Source organism: Excalfactoria chinensis, chromosome 8 (genome assembly GCF_039878825.1).
Source record: "Excalfactoria chinensis isolate bCotChi1 chromosome 8, bCotChi1.hap2, whole genome shotgun sequence".
In the NCBI taxonomy this organism is placed as follows: Eukaryota; Metazoa; Chordata; class Aves; order Galliformes; family Phasianidae; genus Excalfactoria; species Excalfactoria chinensis.
In genome coordinates this window covers 2,309,766-2,333,701 of record NC_092832.1, presented here as the reverse complement: position 1 = coordinate 2,333,701, position 23,936 = coordinate 2,309,766, and the positions used below count along the sequence as shown (strand labels likewise).

Below are 23,936 nucleotides of genomic sequence, written 5' to 3'. Positions count from 1 at the left end.
TGTTTGTTTTCTTTCTTCTTCATAGCTCCATAAAAATTCAAAGGAGAAAAGAAGATAAAACTGTTATTCCACCATGTGTAGGAAGCGTGGTAAAAGTTCTGCCCTGGAGGTTTGTTTATTTAATATCAGCAGTGTCTGAAGAGCCTGGACTGAGAATTGATACGAAGTCGTTTCCCTTCTACTTTTCAAGAGATAAGGGAAAGCAAACTTAACAGATGTTTGGTTAAATATTGGATCACACTGACCAGACAGTCTGTTCCATCTCCATCTTGGGTGGATTTTATAACTCAGACAAAGCAATGCATGAGCATCCTGGTCTGACTTCAGAGCTGCCTGTGCTTTCAGCAAGGAGGGTGAACTAGAGACACTGTCCCTTCTAGCCTATGATCTTATAAGTCTATTAACAAAATTGGCACCTGTTCATTTAAAAAAGGTATTGTTATTGTTATTTAATGCATTATCTTGTCAGAAAAAAACCATCATAAATTCTCTGAAAAATTGTAGAGGATTTAAGGGGCCTCTGGACATCGCCAAGTCCACCATCAAAATCAGGTTCATTAGAGTAGGTCACCTGGGAAATAATCCAGGTGGGTTTGGAATATTTTTGGAGGACACTCCGCAGCCTCTCTGGGCAGCCTGTTCCAGTGCTTTGTCATTCTCACAGTAAAGAAGATTTTCCTCATGTTCCTATGTTCCAGTTTGTTCCCATTGCCCCTTGTCCTGTTGCTGGGTACCACTGTAAAGGGCCTGGGAACATCTAATTTTCTCCAACCCATTACATATTTATAAACATTTATCAGATCCTCTCTCAGTCTTCCTTTCCCCAGACTGGAGTCCCAGGTTAATCAGCCATTCCTCATAGCAGAGATGCTCTGTGGCCCCATGCTGGACTCCTAGGAGCTCCTTGTCTTTTTTGTACTGGGGAGCCCAGAACCGGATACAGTGCTCTAGGTGAGGCCAAATCAGGTCAAAGTAGAGGGGGAGGATCACCTTCCTTGATCTGCTGGCCACGCTTTTTTTATGTACCCCAGGATCCTATTGGCCTTCTTGGCCACAAGTACACACTGCTAGCACATGGTCAATCTGTTGTCTATCTGTTGTCCTTCTCTGCAGAGCTCCTCTTCAGCAGGTCATCCCCTAACCTGTGCTTGTGCATGAAGTTATTTCTCCTCAGGCGCAAGACTCTTCTTGCTCTTGTTGAACCTCATCAGGTTCCTGTCCACCTAGTCCTTCAGCCTATCCAGTGTGTCAGCCACTCATCCCAGTTTTGTATCATCTGCAGACTTGCTGAGGGTGCACTTTCTCATTTCGTCCAGGCCACTGATGAAGATGTACTGACCTCTGTGGAGCACCACTAATTACAGACCTCCAATTGGACTCCGTACCACTGATCACAGCCCTCTGAGCTCTGCCAGTGAGCCAGTTCTCTGTCCACCTCATCTATCCCACACTTCCTAAGCTTACCTACAAACATTTTCACATTTATATATTATTTTTTTAATATATTCATTGTATCTATATGCTGTTTTTTTCCCCAGTTTTTGTAGGCTGCACATTAGAGGTTTAATTTTTCTAAAAAACTGCCTTTCTTCAGTCTTTCATCATGGCTGTGTGCTAATTTTGCCTGTGCAGAAGGAAAAAAGTTTCTCCGTTTCATTTATGTGTACTAAATTTAGAGTTATGTTTTCATGACAAAAATATTAGCTGGTGTGTAGTCTGTTCCTAACAGTGTTTTAGGTGAACTAGGTAAATATTTTAGGAAATTGTAACTCAAAATCCTCTCATTGGAAAATTTTACATTAGAAAAATAAAACCAACCTGACTGCAGATACCAAACCTGCACCACTGCAGTAGTTTCCCTTGCCTAGAATACAGTGTCTTTACATTAGTGATAAAGTAATAAAGAAAAAAAACCCAAACCTAAACACTTCAAAGGCAGCATTTCTGTATACCAGACTTTCATTTGTTTCGAAGCTTTGTCATCTACAGATTCTTTGAAGTGCCCCTGTTTCTTGGTAGGCAATCTCTTAAGATCAGATAAATTGGTCAGCATTTCTTCCTTTGTAGTCACCTGCTTAGATGACTGTGATACAAGTATAAATTAGCTTTTGCTTTACAAAATCAGGAAGTTTTGTACAGTGGTTATTGAAGTGTTTTTATTGCTGTTGTTGTTGTTGTTTTTCAAACTGCCTTTTAAAATATACTTTCTGTGTTTTGTGCTGTCCTTTCACATTTGCATTTCCAAGTATATAGTCTTGAGGCTGTCTTGAATCCGAGTTCATGAATGGGTGTTAAGGATCAGAGCAGCCATGTGGTGTTGTGGAGCCCTGCTGTTAGAATTGCTTTTGCCTCCTGCTTTGAAATGTGTGTCTTTTAGCATCACTAAGCATATACACCGTTTATTGTCATGACACTTGAAAGAAATTTACCATCTGAGAACCATACCTCCATTTCCAATTGTGAGACTTCTATTTCAGGATTATCATCAGAAGGAGACATACCTCTGGGAAAAAAAAAAATATATATATATGTATAAAATATAAGCTTTTTCTAAATGCCTTCTTCCATCTTAGATTCTCCAAGCATGGCCAATGTGCAATTTACAGTAATAAAGCAAGTTCTTCCAGAAGATAATTTGCTTCCCAGCACCTAACCACGCTTACCATGGCTTTGTGTTTGAACATGCCTATTTTTCACAACTCGAATACAGAGCAGAATTGCAACTCAAAAAAATCTAGCTAAAGAAAATGGAAAATGAGTTAAAATCTGAAAGGGCCTGAAATTGGGAAAAGTGTCATGTTGTGTTCAGCATCTTCGGATGTGACTGAGATTATGCTTATGGTCTCAAGCTTTTCCTGTTTGCTTTTTGTTATGGTGGCAAGGTTTCATCAAGCAAGGCAAAGTTTCATCAAGTACAGTCAAACTTAAGTGGTGAGAAGGTACATTATGATTATGTTTTCATAGATAACGTAGTATTTAAAGCATTTTGATAAAGTGCAATAGCATAGAAATTACAAATAACCTCCTTGCAATGGTTAAGTCTTATACGACCTGCATACCAGATAGTATGGTGTAGAGACTACTTATACACACTTCAAGCATGCCTTGCCATTTCACGTCCAAAGGGATATATATACTGTCCAAAACTTTGTTCAAAATTAGACAGGACTTGAAAGTCCAAAGCCATTTTCTTTTTTAAAAGAAAATGCACTGTTTTAATGCACAACATATTTCATTAAGGTATTCAAGTCTAATACACTTTTGACATTTGAGTGGGTCTAGAGTTTAATAAGAATAAAGAATAATTAAGAATAAATAAATTATTTAAAAAAAAAAAAGTTTTTATTTTGAAGACCTAATGGGATAAGTTAGCCAATTTTATAATAACTAGTTCACAAAAAAATTCAAACTCTGTAACATCATGGGTAAGATGTTATTCTATGAAATACAATAATAAGAGATGATAATGGACAAATAAAAGACAGATAAATTCAAAGTAATGCTGCAGCGAGGTTTGAGTCCCTGCTTTCAGTGTAGCTGTCTGAAGAAACTCATCTGCCCATCAGAGACCAAACAGCAGTCAGTCCAATTTCACAAAAAGCTGATGGTGCTGTTAACGAGAAATTCTATTTTCCCTGTTTACCACATGTCAAAAATAAAAACAGCACTATCGATTAGCAGTCCTTTAGACTCAAATGCCCACACAAGTATCGTTACTATCTTTTTACCTTTGATGATGAGCTGGGAAATCAATCTTGTCAGTGCTCCTTTGATGGTATTGGTCACAGAAGTGACTGTGATTCAAGTAATCAAGGCTAGCTACTCTTGCAAGAGCAACCTTTTCAAAACATGGAACACTACAGTGTATATAGCATCGGTAAGTTTCTGTCAGATAATGAAGTGGACTAGGTTTTCATATAACAAAAATGCACCAAATAAAGCTAATACATTTATGTTATCAGTGCTGAACCAGCAACTGTGGAGAGGCTGGTTTGCAACTGCATAACCCAGGAGATTAGCATTGCAGGTTTTAGCTGATCTCTGCATTCCATTCTGCTGCAAGTTGTCACAACAAATGCTTTCACCATCATCCCTGATGGTAGGTAAATAGTGTGAATTTCAGAAATTAAAAGGAAACAACTTTGTATCATATTTTACCAAAGCACTGATGGCATTTGCAGAATTTATTTCCTTCAATCTTACAATCTTTCCTTCAATCTTCCTACAGTCTTGTACTTACTAGTAGCTGAATATTTAATCTTAATGAGTTTGAGAATCTGTTATTATAAACATAACAAATTACCCACAGGATAATGGACAGAAAGAAATGAATTACCAGGACATGAATCTATAACAATCACACATGGTTAGTAATAACAGAAGAGTGGCAAGACTGATTTATTACTTGCTAGGGTATCTGTTGCTGTATATGAGGGTTCTTTCTTTTTTTTAAAATTATAGCACATAGAAAAATTGAATTCAGTTTATGAAAATGAGAAAACTTATTTTCTGTTTTCTGCTCTGCTACTACAAAAGTTTTTCATTTTCTCATAAATTCAGGAATGAGCTTAACATTCATCAAAGTCCAAAGAACAATATCAGACATATAGCTTATTTTAAATCTCATATTTCACCAACAGAGATTATATTATGCGTTAGAGTGCAAGAAGTCTGAGCTTTACTTAAAGAAATAATCTTATGCAAATATCCAATATCTTTATACTAACAAAATGTATTATATCTACTTACACATTAAAATGATAGATATAATACTTGCTTAATGGGATTCAGTATTTCTGAGAAGTCTCCTTGAGATAAATTTCTGAACTTCTACGTCAGATGTCTTCTAAACTCTCCCAAAAAGCAAGGAAAACATCAGTGAGGTTGCAATGGCATATTTAAGTAGACATATCTAAGAGGGAAGAGGAAATTTTTAAAAAGTAAGGTTTTTATTCTAGTTGTCGTGCTGTTGACATTGCTTTCTAGCTATGGTGACACACTGTTTGCCATCCAAGAGCTGGAAAGTGTAAGTATCATTTAAAAAAATTGCTAACATTTGGGATTGTCCCTATTGAATGGCTGGAAGTGGCATGGGCTGCCCAGAGAAGTGGTTGTATCACCTGGAGGTGTTCAAGAAACGTTTTGATGTGGTACTAAGGGATGTGGTTTAGAAAAGAAATATTGGTGGTAGGTGGGCTGTTGGACTGGAGAATCTTGGAAGTCTTTTCCAACCTTAATGATTCTATGATTCCGTGAAATTGCTGTTGGAGCATCACCTCTGTTTTGCAGGGTAGAGTTGGGTCTTGATTCACTGTTCTGTTACTGGCTTTTGCAGGGTGTACATACATGTGCAGTAGATGCAGTAGGTATAGAACACTTTCAAATGGAAGTGGAAAAGCCACAAACTGAAAAGACACAGATCTCTGAAGTTAGCTGATACTCATGCAGGGTTTGAATCACTGTGCTCATATATCAATATGACCACACATATGGGGCCAGAATGGGCACAGTAAATTGTTGTGGTGCAAATGTTCAAATGTTGTAGCATATGGAAAAATAAGTACAAAAATAATATGGCACTCTGGCATCTTCTTTCCACCAGTCAATCAATCAATCAGTCAAACAAACATAAATCCTTCAACATGCAGAGCATTATTAAGATTCTTTCTTTTAGCCTCAAGCCTGATTCAGATGTGGAGAAGGAAAAGACGTACAATGAAATATTTCTAATCCTACTACGATCACTTTTCTATCAGACTTACCCAAAAATATTTCAGAAAAAGGTTCCAGAAATGATTTTCTCCTTCCATAATGGGTTTTCATCCACTGACACTTCACTTTATTGATTTCAAGCCTTCCAGTAATTTGAATGATTTTTGCAGTGGACCAATACAAAATCTCACTCCAAACAGCAATTTTATTTTACTCAGGTAAGAGAAGTCTAATTGGCAGTTAGATCAGCTTTCAAAGTCTAAAGTAAAGTAAGACCAGTTAGGGCTTAGGTTCTCAGAGAATGCTCAGCTGTGATTTATTGTTCCAAGCTAAACCATAACCCAGACTCAGGTAATTTTGCTACTTCCAGAATTTGTGGCTTTCCTTAGGTGTCAGTGCTCTTGTTCTCGCAAAAAAAGGATCTTTCTGCTGAGCCAAGGGCATAAATCAGACTTTAAATTCAGAGCATTCTCAGGGCTACCTGTGCTCCTAAAAAGATTTATTAGCTCTTAGCACTACTAGATAGTTAGCCAAACTGCTTTGGCAGAGTTACTTGAGGAAATGGAGCTCTGACGGACAGCTTGCATGGAAGAAAAATAATGGAACGTTTGATAAGTCTAGGTAGGCTAATTGAATTTAACAGATGAAGCAACACCTTTGCAAGTGATGAGACGGGTGTGTTAGCTCGTACCTAGAGGGAATGCAATTTAGAAATCTGCTGAGTTTTTGGGAAATGAGAGTCCCTGAAGTATCTATCCTATTGGGGCCAATAGGAGATAAGATTGAGTTTCTGAAAGAGCAGATGAGAATTCGAATCCAGCAGGTAGTTTCCCTTGAATCCTAAATGGATTATATATATATGTTCTTATTTACTGTTATCTGTTTCCTTTAATTTAATCTCTTAAAATGTCATTTATCCTACATCAAAAAGTGCGAGTAAGAATTTTAAGGGATCTTTTGCTCTCAGGGAAAAAGACATTCTTCAGAGAGGTTTGGAAAAAGGTTGGCATGGAGAGATATGATGAACAATGGAAGAAAACCATGTGGGCTGCTAACTGTGGGATCAATGTGGAAACAAGGGGAACAGTTTAGTTGATCTATAGCACTTATTACTTGAACTAGGTAAGTTCAAATAACAGAAAGTACAACTCTGAGACCTGCATAAAATACTACATATAAATGTGATGTCTATGTGCTAAAAATGATATTTTAGCCTGAGACAAGTGGGTTAGCTAGCATGTTAGTCTAGTTTTCAGTGCAAAAATACAGTGCATAGATTTTTACCAATCATACCCTTTGTCATTTATAGATTTTGATATTCTTTTGTCAGGGCAAAGCTCCTGTTTCCCAGTGAGAAGCTAGACCATGTATTGCAAACCTTCTATCCTGAAGCAAAATGTCAAACATAAAAGTGGATTCATATCCAGATTTCTATAGCTGTGTTGCTTTAGTCATGCTGCATCTTATGCATGGCACTGTTGTCAGCATTTGCATCACTGTAGAACCAGTGCTTCCTATAGCAGAACAAACACAGACTTCAGTGTGCATAGTACCTGAACAAGGCAATCGGGAAAGGGAGCTAGAAAAAGACATATTTATCACTCCTGCTTGTTAGATAGTTGCAGTGGAGCACAGAGGTATTTCTTAAAGGTCATTTAAAAGCCCCCCATGTGGGCTAAGAAGCTTATCTTGTGTAGGCTATGTGCCTCCTTTCCTTCAGTCCAACAAAGAAAATGAAAACCTATAAACTCATGGCAGAAACAACTGGACAGGGGATCATCTCTAAGCCTTATGCATATTTTCATTGTAAAGTGTTCGTTAAGGCTTGCATGTAATCCTCTCTGTTAAACTTGTTCATTTGAGGAGTGTGTAAGCAGCATGTCTGTTTCTGAAACAGTCCATAGTTTTGCAAGCCATAAAAGCAGTTCCATTTCAAGGACAGTTTTGCATCATTGCCTGCTAGTAATATTTCTTACCTGAATATTTGGGCATTGTTTTGTCTCATTGGATATTTGAGAAAAAAGGGATGGGGCAATAGCAAATGGAAATAAATTTTTATGGGTAGGAATGCTGGCTAAGCTTGGGTTCAGTGAGAACTGCTGAATAAAACTCAAATCCTAAAAGCTCCATGCAGTAGGTTCATCACCAACACAGAGATAACTGATATGTTTTCATTACAATATGAGTTCAAAAGCAAACAGAAATCTGAGCTAAAGTAGCACTAAAATAAGTAGTTCAAACCTTCAGGTAAGCTGCAGGAAAGAGGCATAACTTGATCAACAAATAAAATCAAGTTAAAAGAGAGAAATCGCTATTTTTCTGTCATTTCTGCTTCATCAGATATGTCAGTTCCCAAGGATAATGAGGGATAGACATGCTTTCCTAGTAATCCTGGATGATGCACCTGAAAAGGCCAGCAGAAAATGAGTTGTGGTGCTTTATCACATAGTTGGAGCTTACAGCATGAATCCACAAGGTCACAAAATAATTTGGGAAAACAAGGTTTATAAACAACCTTTTGGGACACAGTTTATCTTTAAAACACAAACACTGATGCAACTGATTTCCAAAACACTAATGACAACCTCAGAGCTGACACTGAAAGGTGTTAATTTTTGTAGAAAGCTTCTGAGATGTAATAGATACCATTATTTCCATTTCAGCACCAATTTTAGACTAGATTGGACCGTTAAAGAAGTAGCAGGGTAGAAAATATGTTTTAAAAAGCCTGGGTCTGTTTTAGCTTTCTGTTAGAGTTGGAGATCTGGGATGAAATCATTCAGGAATAGATCATGAGGCTAGGCTAGGATGGCTTTGAAGTTGCCTTACATATACTTATCTGCTATAAGTAAATATTTGTAGATCCAAAATTATAGATGGGTTTTCTTGTGCTAATGTATTTTATGACAAATCCTGATAATACAACATGAACAAAACCTGTTGTTGAGGGTTTTGTTTTCTTTGTTTATTTTTCTGTGTACAATACAATAAATGTTTGCTGCTTAGAGCTAGATTCTGGTATCTTAATATAACGAATAATTACATGGGCATTTCTCCTAAGACTAGGCACTATCTACAAACACAGGTGGCATTTAAATCAGGGCTCTACAGAAACACTCCCACTCCTTGCTCAATCCTGTCTGCCTCAGATGAAAGGATGGAACTAAATACCTCCATGAGCAGTTAGGCTGGCATTGCTGGTGCAATCAATAAATATGGTCCATTGCAGCAGCTATTGCCTTTCTCTTTCTGCCTTTTTCCTCCATCAGTTCAGTAAAGAAGCTGCAGGCTGAATCTGCATCCCTTCTGTCTCTGCAGCTTCTGCAGCCCAGGAAAACACTTATTTTTCTGCTGGTAAAGTCAGACTGATAGACCAAAGCATCTTCTTTTGCAATAGTCTCTGAAAGCAATAAGTGCACAGCTTCTTCTGGCCCCAGGAGAACAGTGCCACATGAATGGGACTGCCAAGAATACAGCTTCTATCATGAACAGGAGAAAAATGAAGTCTACATCATAATGAGCCGAGACTTGAAATGGAAGTAAATTTGCCTTACTGTGTCTTGGAACAGAAGCAGAAGCAAATCAACAGAATTGATTCTTTTTAGAACTTTTATGAACTGTAGAGCAAAAGATTTTTCATCTGTACCAAAGTTCTCTGCCAGTTCTTCCATTTGTACACAACCTGTCCATGTGACAAAGAAACCTGTATTACTCATGGCAAAACTCTCTTCTTCCTTTTTCCTTTTTTTTTTTGGCTAAATCTAAAATAATACTGCTATCAAAAAATCTCTGCAAGGGTAATAAAGCAATAATGAAAATAATAAAAAATAGCAAATAATGACATTGGTTGAAGTGTCTGAAGTTTCTCATAATGTGAAACAGACATTATTTTTGCATGGAATGGAAAAAATATTGAGAAACAATAATGCCTTACAGTGGTCAGTTAGCAGTGAGAAACTTGCCCCTTCCTGAAATGTATCTCCTTAATTGGATGCTTTATAAAGCCCATCTAATTTAGACTCATCTGTGAAATATGTATATTAACATTTCTTTCTGCTGTAGACATGAACAAGTGTTGAATGGGATCACAATTGCATAAGACTTCATCATAAGTGAGGAAGGTCAATGCATGTCTTTGTGAGGGAAAATGTTCCTGGTTTACGCTGCAAGCAAATTGAAATTATTGATATTATATAAACAGCAAATAGATCACTGGTTGAAAACCTCAGTTGTTTTTTTTTTCTTTCTTTTTTTTTTTTTTTTTTTTTTTTCTTTTTTTTTTCTCTAGAGCATGTTTACTAATATCTGGAATGACTTAAAACCTGCTGTTAAGACACTGGAATTCTTTCTATGTGGAAATAATTCATTGGCCTTAGAATATATCCCTTAGTATTTTAGAATTGGCTTTAATGTACTGGGCCCTTGAGGTTGCCCAGCTGTGGCTATGATGTTATACTACTGCAGATAGTGGAGTCAGCTGCAGAAGAAGTATTTTCAGTGTTTATTTTCATTGTTATCCTCTTGACTGGGAAGGAAACAGGAACTCCACTGAAATACTTGGAATTTGCTTGCTTCTCAGATGTGATTACTGCTGAGCTGCTGAAAATCAGTTCACAAATTCTGCATTTGGGAGGAAAGCAGCTGAGCTGAGAGTGACTGTTCCAACTGAGAATGCTTGTGAATGAACTTCTAGATATGTTTCTTCCACTTTCCATCTTTGCTTTCTAAACATGCACCTGACTATAGTTATGCTCTAGCTATGTTCTAAGACTGAGTAGTCAAATTTGGTTATGTTATACGTTTTTGGTATGGTCAAGAATGTTCTTTGCTTCAATGACTAAGGGATATTGCTAATAAATTGGGAGCACTTAGTCCTGCTTTGGAAAATCAGTGCTGTGTCAACTGGATCCTCATTACTGACTGACCAAAGTGTTCCTTAGACAATGAGAACTCTATGGACAAAATCTGATACATCTTCAAAGCTGCTGAGAATATCATAACTATGCAGGCCATCAGCATATTGATAATATCAGTTAGATATATTTTATGCCAGGTGGACCTTTCAGATTTGAGAAATATTCAGATGATAATGAATTGCAGGCAGAAGACTATCACTTCATTCACTCAAAAAGAGACAACAGAATTGCTGATAGATGGAAGAGGATTATTATTTATGCAACAATTCAATCTTGTTTTCTCTGCTAGAGGAGACTTTCTAAAAGCTTAGGAAGGAGATCAAGTGAAAGTTAAAGGAGTTTATTTTATTATACTTGCATTATTTTGTGGATTTGGAGACACCGATCTGATGTACATTTATCTGCTGAGTAAAAAATTCACTGTACTGCAATTTCAGTTCTTAATTATTGTAATCATTTTATGTTGGTTATTGGTGAGGCCAGTCCAGGTACAACCAGCTCTATTCATTGCATCGCTCACTCACTGGCTCAGCTATGGTCACCAGTGAGCCCTTATCTGAGACTTTGGTACCTGGCTCTTATCTAACATGGGGCAACGTCTGACATCCTCATGGAAGCCACCTATACAGACTCCCTGCTACAAACACCTTGCCTAAAACAAAGTGTGTCTGTTTCACATTACATCTCAGACTGTAAAGGTGAGAATTTAAGCACAAATTCTTTTAAAAAGCAAAACAAACAAACAAACAAAAAACAACAAAAACAGAAATTAAAAAAAAATCCTCTAAAACCAAGAGTGTTTTCAAGAGTAGGAAGTCTTTCTCCATTAAGCCCTGTCAGCTCTTATCTCAAATATATTTCTGAGTTTGCTGTTTTCCATTTTTGTCCTAGTGTCACTGAATTAACCTTCTATACACATCATGATCTCAAAATCAAACAGCTCTCAAGACCTTGAAGGTGAAACTGAAAAATGACATAGGTCTTTAGAGAAGGAGGTTATTGAATGAAGTGATTGCTTTATTTGTTTATTTATTTACTTTGTTTTGTTTGGTTGGTTAAGAAGGGAAATGAATGGTTTAAAATAGTAAAGTTGGGCACAGTTGGCAACCTTGTCATTTTTATTGTGGAAACTCATCTGTAGTGGAAAATAAGTTGCTCCTTCATTGATAAGCTCTCATGTTTAGGACATCACCAATACTTAGAATTAACATATCAGCTGCTAGCACTGGTTTGTTTGTATGTTTGTTTGTTTGCATGTGTTGTGTGCTTAAATTTTTGACTGAGATATAAAAATGGAAGATTAGTCCCTGAAGTTCTGACATATCTTCCAGAATTCCCTCTGAAGCTACTATTTGTTGCAAAAAGGAATGACCAGCTAAATTTCTCACTGATTTAAAAGCAAATGTTCTGTTTGTGATAGAAATTCAGAGTGAGCCCATTATTGCAGTATCTCTGAGTCTTTAATCCTCGTGTTACTTTGTCAATTAAAGTTCTATTTGGAAGGCCTTATAAGGGGTCTGGCAACGGTTGACTGCCTGTACTACACCTGATACAAATTAATATTGCTAAAAATAACCAAAACAAACAAATGAAAGAAAGGATTAGCTTATCCAGTCCATCCAGATGGTCATCTTGGACTGAAGGAGATAGTTCAGGTACTCCAAACACCAAACACACCTGGATGCTGGCTGGTTTGGCCCCTACCTGCTGTGATGTTACCTTGGACTGCACCTTCAACACAGTGTTGGATTGTCCTTAGCAAAAAGAAAAAAGCCTGAAACAACAAAACCAGAAGGACTTAAGCTAACGATTGCTAAACTGAAGCATTCTTTATAACATTTACCATGCATTTTGTCATCACAGTATACTATAAATATAGAAATTGCTGCTTGTGACTGTAATTTTTTAAGAACTTGGCATATGCTATTAATCTTGTGCTATTAATGCTTTTAATGCTATTAAACTTAGTCCTCTGCAGTATTTTATTGTCATGATGCACATACTTATGGAATCAAGTAGCTATTTCACTATATGGTTATGTGTACACTGATGTTATGTTAGTATCTGGAAGCACTTACTATCAATCTGTATGAATAGGTAATACTGGAGACATGCCTCTCTGAGATCAGACCACTCTGGTTTAGCAGCTTGTTAATGAAGCTTTCATTCATTTTTCCCTCAAGGATGTTGATATCATGGATGGATGTAAGAAATCCCATGTTTTTATCAGTCAGTACAATTTCTGGTGCCCCTTATGTTTGTAACCACTTGTTCTTCCTGAATACAGATATTGTGTTTTATGTGTCATGAGTCATGAAAAATACCTATAGTCATCCAAAATAGTTGATAATCTTTCTTTGAGCTATTTAGCACAAGACTAAATTTTTCGTTACCTAAGAACCAGAAATTGAGTGAATTCTATTCATTTTTACTGCGGTCATTTCAAGCTAAATGCGAATGTCATTTTGGGTAACAAAATCCAGAAAAGTAAGTTGAGTGTATATTATTCTAAAGTTACACTGGAAGTTTCTTATTTAATTGATATCTGCTATTAAGTTGTATGCTATCATGTGCTTACTCAGAGGAGAAGACAGACAGAAAGGCAGGATCATGGAAGGAGAGACAAGATTCACAGTAGCAACCATTTGTATTGTGGCAACAAGCAAGTAACTATTAACTCCCAGGCATAGGCTGCATGGGTTAATAATTTTAATGACTACAGATCAATAATTTAAAACATTCTTCTAATGCCTTCTCTTTATTTCCATGCAAATTACAACAGATACGAATATAACAATAGAGTGACACTGTTTGATAGAGCAACATAGCCACTGCCATTAGTTATGGACTTTCACCAACAATTGAACAGAACTTGCATGCCATGCTTGTCAGTATCTGCACCAGTGGAGGTGACCCACTGTTGCCTTTGCCACTGCTGAAATGCACCACCCACCACCACACTGTGCTCTCGTGCACTAGTCTCCATAAACATTCATCAAATGTTGATGCATGTCAGTGGGTGCCATTTTTTCCGCATGGAGGAATTCAGTGACACACGTTTGCTTCGTACACACTACCACGTCAGATGCTGTTTTGTCAGATTTCCCCTCTGCTGCCACCTGTCACATGGCAACAAAACGTAATGGGATACTGTCAGGAATAGCATGCAGAATATGGCAGAATACTGCAATTCCACCACCATTTCCCTCTAATGATGTGGGCCAACATCATAAAATAGGAAGCATTACTTTTGGATCAGCCACTGTACTTCTTTCATAGCTTTCTTAAACAACACAGATGAGAAAGCTCACGCGTAGCCAGTGAAATAAAGAACAGGTTATGAAGTGCATTTCTGTAACTTTCAGCTAAATTAAAATTTCTGCCTCCATATGCAAACATAAAATTAATGACTCAAGTATTAGGATTCACAGAAGATATTGCAAGGTGTATGCAGTGGAATTAATTCTATTCGAACTAGCTGTGTAGGCTCAGATTTCTCTAGCTATTCTGTGGTGACTTTATTTTTCTCCTCAGGGAAGACAACTAGCAGCTAATTCATGAGACAGGTAAATGGATGGACTCGTCAAGCCTAGTAAATAAGACTGTCCCTTTTTTATAGCAGCTGAAGAACCTTTCCTCAAAGGTAGCGCAGAAACAGTGCCATATTTAAAAGGACATTTAAATGCACAGTCTTGCTGTTGATGTTACACTATGATTTAATATTTTTAGCATGGCATTAAAAGAGTATCAGAAGATCTCAGGAGTACTATTCTGCATTCTGGTAAATACAGGTCTTTGAGGTGCAGGCTTTTTCAAAGATCTGTGGAACAAATTGGTCACAATACTAACCACAATATCCAAGGTGAATGTTGGTAGGAATTTGAATCAGAAAGCAGGGGTTTTGGGTTTTCATGCCCTGTGATGACAAGAGGTGGCACGTACAGCAACAAGGTCCTTTCTTTCCCTGCACTTTGCCATCCCTGAATTCCTGCAGTGAGTCATCAGTGCTTATCACATCTTTTTTCTCCATTGCAGTATTTGGTCAGTCTCCAAATACACGAAACTCATCTCATGAAAGGTTACCAATGGAAGGTTACTTTTGTAAAAAAATCAGCTTGTATCATTGAGATTCTAGGCTTCACAGTTACGACTGGGCACAGGAGGTGGTGGAAGAATCCAGTTGTAAAACACACATTGGCTGAAGTGTGCCCACACTCCTGTGCAGTTGTATCACAGAGTATTGGCCTGCAGTGCAAATAAAAATCTGCAACACTGCAGTAGGAAATTTCAGCAGTCACCTTTGTGTATAACACAGAAATTTGGCATGAGAGTCCAGGCTTCAGCTTAACCTCAAATATGGGTTTGGGCCAGGGTGAGGACACAGTTATCCTCTATAGTTCCTTTGCCCATAGCCTCAGGAGCTGAAGTTGTCAGGCAGGCTGTGTGGAGTGCCTTCTTGCTGACTTTCTTCTTCCTGCTGATAGGGTGCAAAGGATCCTAAATATTGTATTATATTTAATATTCAGATTAATTGAAGGAGACCAACAACTTTATTCTAAACCCCCCTACCATCCATTTCCATTAATACACATCCACCACCACCCCTTCAACATCCAAATTCTTTTTCTTCTTATTATTTGCAAATTTAATTGAAAGCTGATTGTACTTATCAATGTATTTGTTGGAGTTTATGTTATTCAGATGAAAAGCTGAATCCATCTGCAGACCAGTTAAACCAAACTAGTCTGTAATTTTTACAGGAAAAAAAAACCCACAACCTGTCATATAGAAACACCACCACTGTAAAAAAATGGTGAAAGCCACAAATAAAATAAAAACTGTGTAGTTCCAAAAGATGACAATTTCAAAGTAAAAGTCACAAATCTATTTGGTCACATTCGCTTTAGGACTAAAGAAGACAGTGGAAAGAAATACAGCAATGAAGCATTAGTGTCTTAGAATTTAAAAGTGAAATCATGTTTTTACTAGTACAATCAAATATTTCTTTCCCTGCACAATGCAGCATTATTGGGCATGTACTTTCAAAATCTTAATGTCATGAACGCAGGCTGAGTTGATGCTTTTGACAGGATAAAAGTGCTTCAGCCTATTTAAAATTGGTTACAGTGAGGATATGATTGAAGAGACACAAATCTGCAGTTTGGAATACAAGTGTTTCTCTAAAGGCATAATCAGAGACTTATCCAGCTGGCTTAGCCAAGAATATCTTTCATCTCCTGTTCGCTGTGTAGCATGTTTTATTCAGGTCACACTTGCGCAGAACTTTCTTGGTGTTCCCCTGTTTTCTGAGATCATTTATTTTCATCTCGATCTCAAGTAACTGCCCAGAGCTGGTTTCGTTCATCTGGAAAACAAAAGATATTACATCAGTGCTAAAAGTGCTTATGCAATACAAACACAGTGGGAATGCCATCAAAAAGTATATATGCATGGGAGTATTAATGCATTAATTTCTAGCTGCTGAAGCAACCTATCTGAGCTTTGAGGTTTTTATAGCAAGTGCAAGTTCTGCTTACTTGCTAGAAAATTCTCATATGCATACAAATAAGACAGGGCTAAGCCATGCTGCAGAAGATATATCATTATTTTACAGTTACATTAAATTAAAGTGATAAGAGATGAGTGGAAAGACATATTTTTACGATGTCAAGTTTCTGCTATAGATTTTTTCTCTTTTGCCTCTGCTGGACTTGTTCATTCCTGCCTCCATCACCTTTCTTCCTCACTGCCCACATTCAAGCTTATTTTATTTCTGAGGAGAAAAAGTTGCTACTTCTCCTGTTTTTCTAATTTAAATCTATTTTAGGCCTTATCAGTGGAGTCTTTATGTTCAGTATTCTTCATAGACCGTGACTTTCCTTGGACTTAAATTTTCCCTTTATTTCTAAGAATGGAAGACTTGGGGTTATAATCACGAATGTGGTCCTTGGGGGAGCTACAAGGATTCTGGTATTCATTAGAAAGAGAAAATGGAATCTCAGGTTTTTAACACATTAAGATGTAAGTTTGCTGCAGTTCTACATAATTCTTGCTCCTGAAATTCAAAAGGGTAAAAGACCACCTGCAACTAATGTGAGTTTCATATTTAAAAGAACTTTCAGTGATGTAATTTTAATACATTTTATTTTGTCACGTAAAAAGGAGCTCTTGTTCATTTCCCCATAATTTTAGTATTTTTATCGAGATACTTTATTGCAAAAGTCTTGGGATCGGATTATTCACAAGTAGTATTTCCTTGGACATATTTAAAAAGTATTCAGTTACAACATAGGTAATTCCTCTTTAAGGTCGAATAGGGAATTCATTTCAAATGAAAGTGCAAATAGATGCACATTCAAACAAGCCCTGTATAACACTATTGTAGCATATTAGGAACAAGTATATCCCTAAGAACCCTTTCAGAAAAAAAAAAGAAACTTCTCACACATTGTTTTGTCTCAAGGGCAGTAAGAGATAGCAACTTTGAAGTGAAAACAGAAATGTACAGTAGCTGAAGAGATTCTGAGCAATAGATGGGCTGCTGTTCTACTGAATTACGTATGCAAAATAAGCCTCAAATAAAACAATAACTACCACAGGTAGCCATGGAGAATTATTATTTTTTTTTTTTTGTTATCCCATGGAAAACTGTGGAGGGGGAGAGGCACGAGCAAGCAATGCAATATATATGGAAATGTATGTATATATCAATAGCATGTCAATATATATAGATTTGCAACAAATAAATTTAACATTTGTCTTTGAGTTAGTTGCGGACATAGTTCTGATAATGGCACTACTGAGTTTAGTAGCACTATTCTAATAGCAAACTTCAATTCACACGTAAATAAAGGAGCAGCAGCTGTATCCAGTCCATTTTTTGCACCTTAGGAAAGTAATGACTGCAAGCTTGCAAAGAGAGAACTCAACTCTGCTTTTCAATCACTCTGGAGTTTTCTTCTGATGATTTCAGAAGAAAAAGCTTCCACCTTTGTCCGCTAATTACACAAATCTCAGCCTCAGCCTAGCCTTACTTCCTATTAGAAATTTTAATGGTTGATTTTGTGGCCTTCCACTGACTTCATTAATACAGTTATATTCTAGAAGACATCACTCAAAGGAAACAGTGTCAGACGGAATCTAATTCCCAAATATGTTTTAATATGTCTGAATTCAACATGTGTCTTATTCATGTTATGCTTTGCGTTTTGATGTGGATTTGTCAAACCAGCATGCATGCAGGCAAATTTATACTCGTACTCTAATCAGACTTCCTACCCCTTCAGGAGATTTGAAAAAATGTAGCCTTTTTATCCCATTTTTATTCATTGATCCATTCATCCTTGAAGCAAAAGACATATTATATTTCATATCTTCAGCCACAAGGACCTCCAGCCTCACTGAGGAATTTTCTAAACCACTGACTCTAATTTCCATATTCTGGGGAGAACAGTAGAATGCATTAGATTAATATCTGAACTTAGTAAAGCACTTGATACCATAGCTCACCAGAATTATTCATGGAAATAATCTATCTTGGCTTGGCTATGACCCTTTGGAGGAGTTTATACTTAAGCATGCTTAAATGTAACTGTCTATGAGGAAGCAGTTGATCAAGGGAGCAATCATGTCAACCCCAGACCTCGAAAATAAAGTTAATGTCACTTATCCTACTCAAGGGATCAAGTACATAAGTTTAGAGGCAATATAATGTTTGAAAAGTGCTTTGTTCTAAATGCCTAGAAGATTCTGGCTGACATTCTGATTTTTAATAGTCACAGTTTTAGGCTTACTTGCATATAAATACAAGCTTGCCTAATTTCCCCCGGAGGACACTAGGTGCATTTAATCAATTAAAAGAATAACTTATAAACCATTAACAACGCTCTGCCAACAATTGGCAGCACTCAGTCAATTCCCAGAATAATATTAATGCTGCCACGGTGCCACTAGCAAAAAGAAAACGCCATCCACACCTTTTTATATAACTTTTATCCTCCATTATAATTTCAGAGAATGCAGCCACTATAGTGATGGGTAGAGTTGAAATGTGTAGATGATGTGCAAATGCCATGGAACTGTAAAGGGGAGGAGGATTTGTGATAAGTGACAGTTTTTATGCAAACACGAGAACATAATGTTACGAAGGATAGGCAGAAAATGGGACTCAGTTCAAACTCAAATTCATTTAGACCTCAAGGTGATTGTTGGACAGTTGGACTGAATGATCTTGTAGGCTTTTTCCAACCTTGATGATTCTATGATTCTGTGATTCTGTGTTGGAGATAGTATATGGCATCACTTCTATTGAGAGAGAGTCACCATGACTATCACTTTGACTACAGGTGAAGATACTCTCCCTTACAATCTAATGAGTTCTTGCAGAGGCCATTCATGGCTACTGTTTCTTACTGTTTTTACTTCTGTGTTCCAAGCCAGTTCAAGGAAAGAAGCTCCTATCATCTTCTGAGGTGATATGAAAGAGTGGCAAGTTGTTTCATTCAGGGAGTTCATCTGGGAAATGCTATTATATGCCACACTGGAATAGCAGCCTTGGAGGCTGCCTGGTTGTTGTGCTGGGATATTTGGGTCATGACTGGACACAGATACACTTTCAGAACAAGCCACCTACTGACAAAGGTGTTACCAAGAACCAGGAAAACAGAAATGACAGAAATTAGTGGGTCTTACTATTGTTGATGTTGTAGAGAAAGGCAAGGGTAAACTTCATTCCAACTCTCAATTAAAAAGAAGAAATAATAAGCACTCAGAATACATGCATTTACCTAATATGTATCCATTTTCTTATATTTAATTTACTTCCAGAAATAAGGATGGATAAACAGGAATTAATGCCTGTTAGTTTGAACACTTTAAGGTAAAAAATCTACACTAAATATCTCCTGTAATGCAGCAATTGACAACATAAGCTGGGTTTCTTTAAGTGAAGCCTGAGCACGAGTTTGCCTTGCATTGACAAAGTTTGATGCCTTCTATAATATATGTTTTAGTATTTGACACAAATTTTGTGCCTTGAAAATGACTGCAGCTATCAGTTTAATGAGAAGTTAAATTTGCTATGGCAAAACTTTTTTGGTGTCCTGATCGAGTACAGTAACAGGGCAACTAAACTATATCTTTATAGTTTAATTACACATCCCCATATGCGGTTGACTAAAAAATTAATAATTTTGACCTCAGTTAAAAACAAAAAAAAAGCTTTAAAGAAATGACATATATCAAAGTTTGTTAGGTGCCTTATTCCCCTTGAGGAAAAACTTAGTGTGACCTTGACAGAGAAGATACAAGGTTAATGGAGATGCTGACATTTAATGTTAGTATTAAAGATTCCAGCATATGGAAAGCCAACTATTTACAGCTTAAGCAATGAGAAAATGTGAAGCTTGGCTTTACACCTAGTGGCTTCTTGGATGATATTTTTATGGGTGACATACACACAATAAGCATTACTTACTGGTTACTGCAAACTCTATAGATATTATTGTGCTGAACCTTTGAAAGGCTAATATCTCACAGAAAACAATAAAAAGCAGCTATTTTAAAAAACACTCATAGCTGTAATGCACGTATATTTTGTTTCCTTACTACACTTTTAAAATATCCTTCAGCTGAAAATATGGCTTTTATTTTCTGAGAGTTCCTTACGTTTACCTGTAGGTATCGTCCTTGTTACCAACCTCCCCATAAAACCAGCCTACAAATTCATGCATGAAAGATTGCTATTGCAAGTAGCAGCCCAGAGGAACAGAGGAGGCACTTGCACTTATCCAAAGGACTGCTGTAGCATAATGCAAGCTTCTTAATCTTTTAAATAGAAAAGTCTTTTTAGAAGCTTCGGTAGTTCTTTCTGCAAACAGTGTGCACTGTGATAGTATTTTTTCAGGCCTGCTGTGTTACACCATTTCTCAATTGGGAAACCACACTCTTCCACATTACAGGTCATACTTCAGTAATGCGTTCTTTAAATTTGAATTTAAATAACTTTTTTTCTATTCTGTATGTCCGTAATTCAAGACACAGTTATTGCCAAACAGGAATAAACTAAATGCATAGTATGTTTTCTTAGTAATTATGAGAAACCCATCAGATGTGTTGGGAGTCAAAGTTATGTTTTTGCTATTGTTAGAACTAGAGGAAGCATATAATCTCCCACTGTGCTTCCATCTACCATATCTGTGTTACTGAGGTCATAGATCTATGATGTCATAGAATCCTTAGAATTGGATTTTATTTTCTATTGTCATGTTAGTCATGTTAGTGTGGAACCCTTGTTTTGATGCTGAGCTTTCTCCACTCTGTATTACACTGATGGAAGCTGCCAAATGCAGAAATTTGTGAGCTTGCCATTTTCCCCTCCACTACTATAGCTGTCAATACAACAGTGAGGACACAAGGGTTAAATGACAACAGAAAGTGCCAATTAAAAAAAATAATAATTGGATGAGTGATGTAGTATGCTAGCTATGTCTGAGAACTAGGCAACTCAGTAAAGGTCACTGAAATGCACTGCAGGATATCATGAATTAAGAGTACTACAAACTAAATAGGAATGGAACGATTGCAAGAGCAGAAAGTACTAGAAAGGCCAGGAAATGTGTGGTGATCTTAGACATGATGTTAAACTCACTATAGAATTTTGGGGACTTTTTATGTTGGCCTCAGCCAGCTGCCAGCTGCCCACACATCTCTTCTCTCATTCTTCCTCATCGAACATCTTCCCCCACCCGCCTGCCCCATAACAACTTCCCAGGCTCAGCATCACTCTTCCACTCCTGACTCTTCTACCTCCTACTCTGCCCTGAGCAGTGAAAGGATGTGGAGCAGGGGGCTATGTTCAGTTCATAACAGCTCCTCTCTGCTGTTCCTTCCTCCTCACACTTTCCCCAGCTCCAGTGTCAATCTCTTTATGGGCTGCCCAGGAAGCTCTGCTCTTTCATTTCTTCCCTGTCCTTTTCTCCTAACCCTGGTGCAGAGTTGCTTCTCACATCTGTTTTCCCCTGCTCCATGGTTATGAGCAGTAGCATTTTTTGCTTTCTAAACTGTATTTTGACAGAGGTGCTACCATCACTGCTGATGGGCTCAGATGTGGCTGTGGTAGTCCAGTTGTGGAGCCTGCAGGAGCAGGAACTGACTGGCATCAGGATGCCCTTGGCCTCCTCTCACAGGTGACCCACTGATGCCAACACCTTGCTACATAAACCACCTGCAGTGCATTTGTATGTGTCTGTCATGATCTTTCGAAGGAGAAGGGACAAAATGATTTTGTGAGACAAGCATCTGAGAACATTTCACTGTTTTGTTTAAAAAGTTTAATTCATTCTTCTGTGCAGTTTGTTTAGTTCCCTCTATTTCTCCCGTCTCTCACTGTCCATAAAATATCCAAGAACTTTCCTTCCATCCTTCAAAAGTTCTTGAGCTAGCAGCACTGGGTTGAAGCTGACTTTTTTCTTTGGGGAAAATGGGAAACGGGTGATCACAAATAGCATTCCTCAACTCCAGGCAAGACAGGTCTGGGAATCTACAAGAAAGCTGTGCTGTCTGTGGCAGACATACTCAGGTTCAGACTTTTCAGCACTAGATCCACCAAGCGGCTAACATCAGTGTTCAGGTACTGTTTTGGGTGCATGAGGCAGACAATTTAGATATAATAGTTAGTGATATAATACAGACAAAATTGAGGATTGATTGCTGATAAAGATACTCTGAAAAAATTTGATTCCAGGTGCCTGAACCAATCTTGCAGTTGGTTCCCTTACTCCTCGAAGTGTCACATTCTTCTTCCTATTTATTTGAGTCACAGAATCATCAAGATTGGAAAAGACCTCCAAGACTGCCTAGACCAACTGTCCTCCAGCCACCAGTATTACCCCACTAAACCATGTTCCATAATACAAAATCTAAACATTTTTTGAACACCTCCAGGGATGGTGTGACTCAACCACCTCCCTGGGCAGCCTATTCCAGCACCTGACCATTCTTTCAGAGAATAAATTTTTCCTAATATCCAATCTTTTCATGTGATGTTATAAATTTCTGATCGTCTTTCTTGTTTCTGGGATATGTTTTCTTTCTCTCAATTTTTATTCATACGAGTTTTCATTTGATTCAGCTAAAAGATTCACTCCTTTTCCACAGACTCATATATTGTAGCTAAAGCCATTTCCATAGTCATATAATTATGCATCTCCTTCATACTCCTGTCTTTTTTGCTGTGCTTATTTTTCTTCCTAATGTAACCTCAGTGACAGGAGTTGTGATACTTGAACCAAACATCTTCTTTAATGAACAGTCTTAATACAGGCCACAAATTCTTAATTCACATCCAAAGTTTAGTCATGATTCACACTATTTGCTGACTGCGCTATATGTAATCTATGCCTTCCCAAGACTTTCTTCTGTTTGGGCTATTCTATTTGTAGTGTGTCTGTAGCTAAGTATCTGATGGAAAGCAAACATTCCATCCTATGTTTTGAACACTCATGTGTTCGCAGTTAATTTTTCAGGTGGCTGTTGAAAATGCTAACAAAATACTGGCACCGCCTCTGAGGTATGTCACATGCATCCTATGAGAGTCATCCTGAAAGAAAAATCCATTCTGACCTACAGATTGCTTTTAATTTCCTTGTTGCAATGGGCACTTCATCCTAGAATCTCCTGTTCAGTTGGCTGAAAAAACAGAAGTACACTTTCAGATACATGAATCTGCAATATCACACTCTATCCCCTTCCTCTTCTCCTTGTTTTCTTTTAGGAAGATGCTGATGTCTGATCTGTCAAGGTCACACACTGGAAAGTATATAATGCAGATGCTGGGAGTTGTCTGGCAGCCTGAAAATATTTGTTTTTATCACAAATAACTGGTTCAGTTAGTCCTCAGGCTGCTTAGATCTCTGGGTCCTGACATTTTCAAATGACAATAGGAAGAAAAAAAAAAAACACAAAAGAGAAGCAGAGCTGTGGCTGCTGTTTTGTGTACTGCATGAGCAAAATTAATGAATCTGTTTCCTATGGTATAAGATTATGAAGTAAATCAGAGAAAAAAAGGAGGGGAGGTGTAGAAAACCAGGTGGCAACATGGAGATCATACACTAAAATATAGTGAGGACAGGAGCGGGCTTTCCAGAGAGGTTGTGGAATTTTCTTTTGTGGAGATATTCAGGATCCATCTGGACACCTACCTGTGTGACCTATTGTAGGGAACCTGCTTTAACAGTGGGGTAGGACTAGATGATCTCTTGAGGTCCCTTCTGACTCCCGCAATTCTGTGATCTGACCAATTTAGGGGTA

The 23,936-nt window shown here is 37.5% G+C and overlaps 1 protein-coding gene across 3 annotated transcripts in view; it reads left to right on the top strand.

Moving 5' to 3' along the window:
• The window catches only part of BRINP3 (BMP/retinoic acid inducible neural specific 3), a 198,990-nt gene that overhangs the window by 53,831 nt on the left and 121,223 nt on the right, over positions 1-23,936 (top strand). The gene's annotated exons all lie outside the window — the stretch shown is intronic.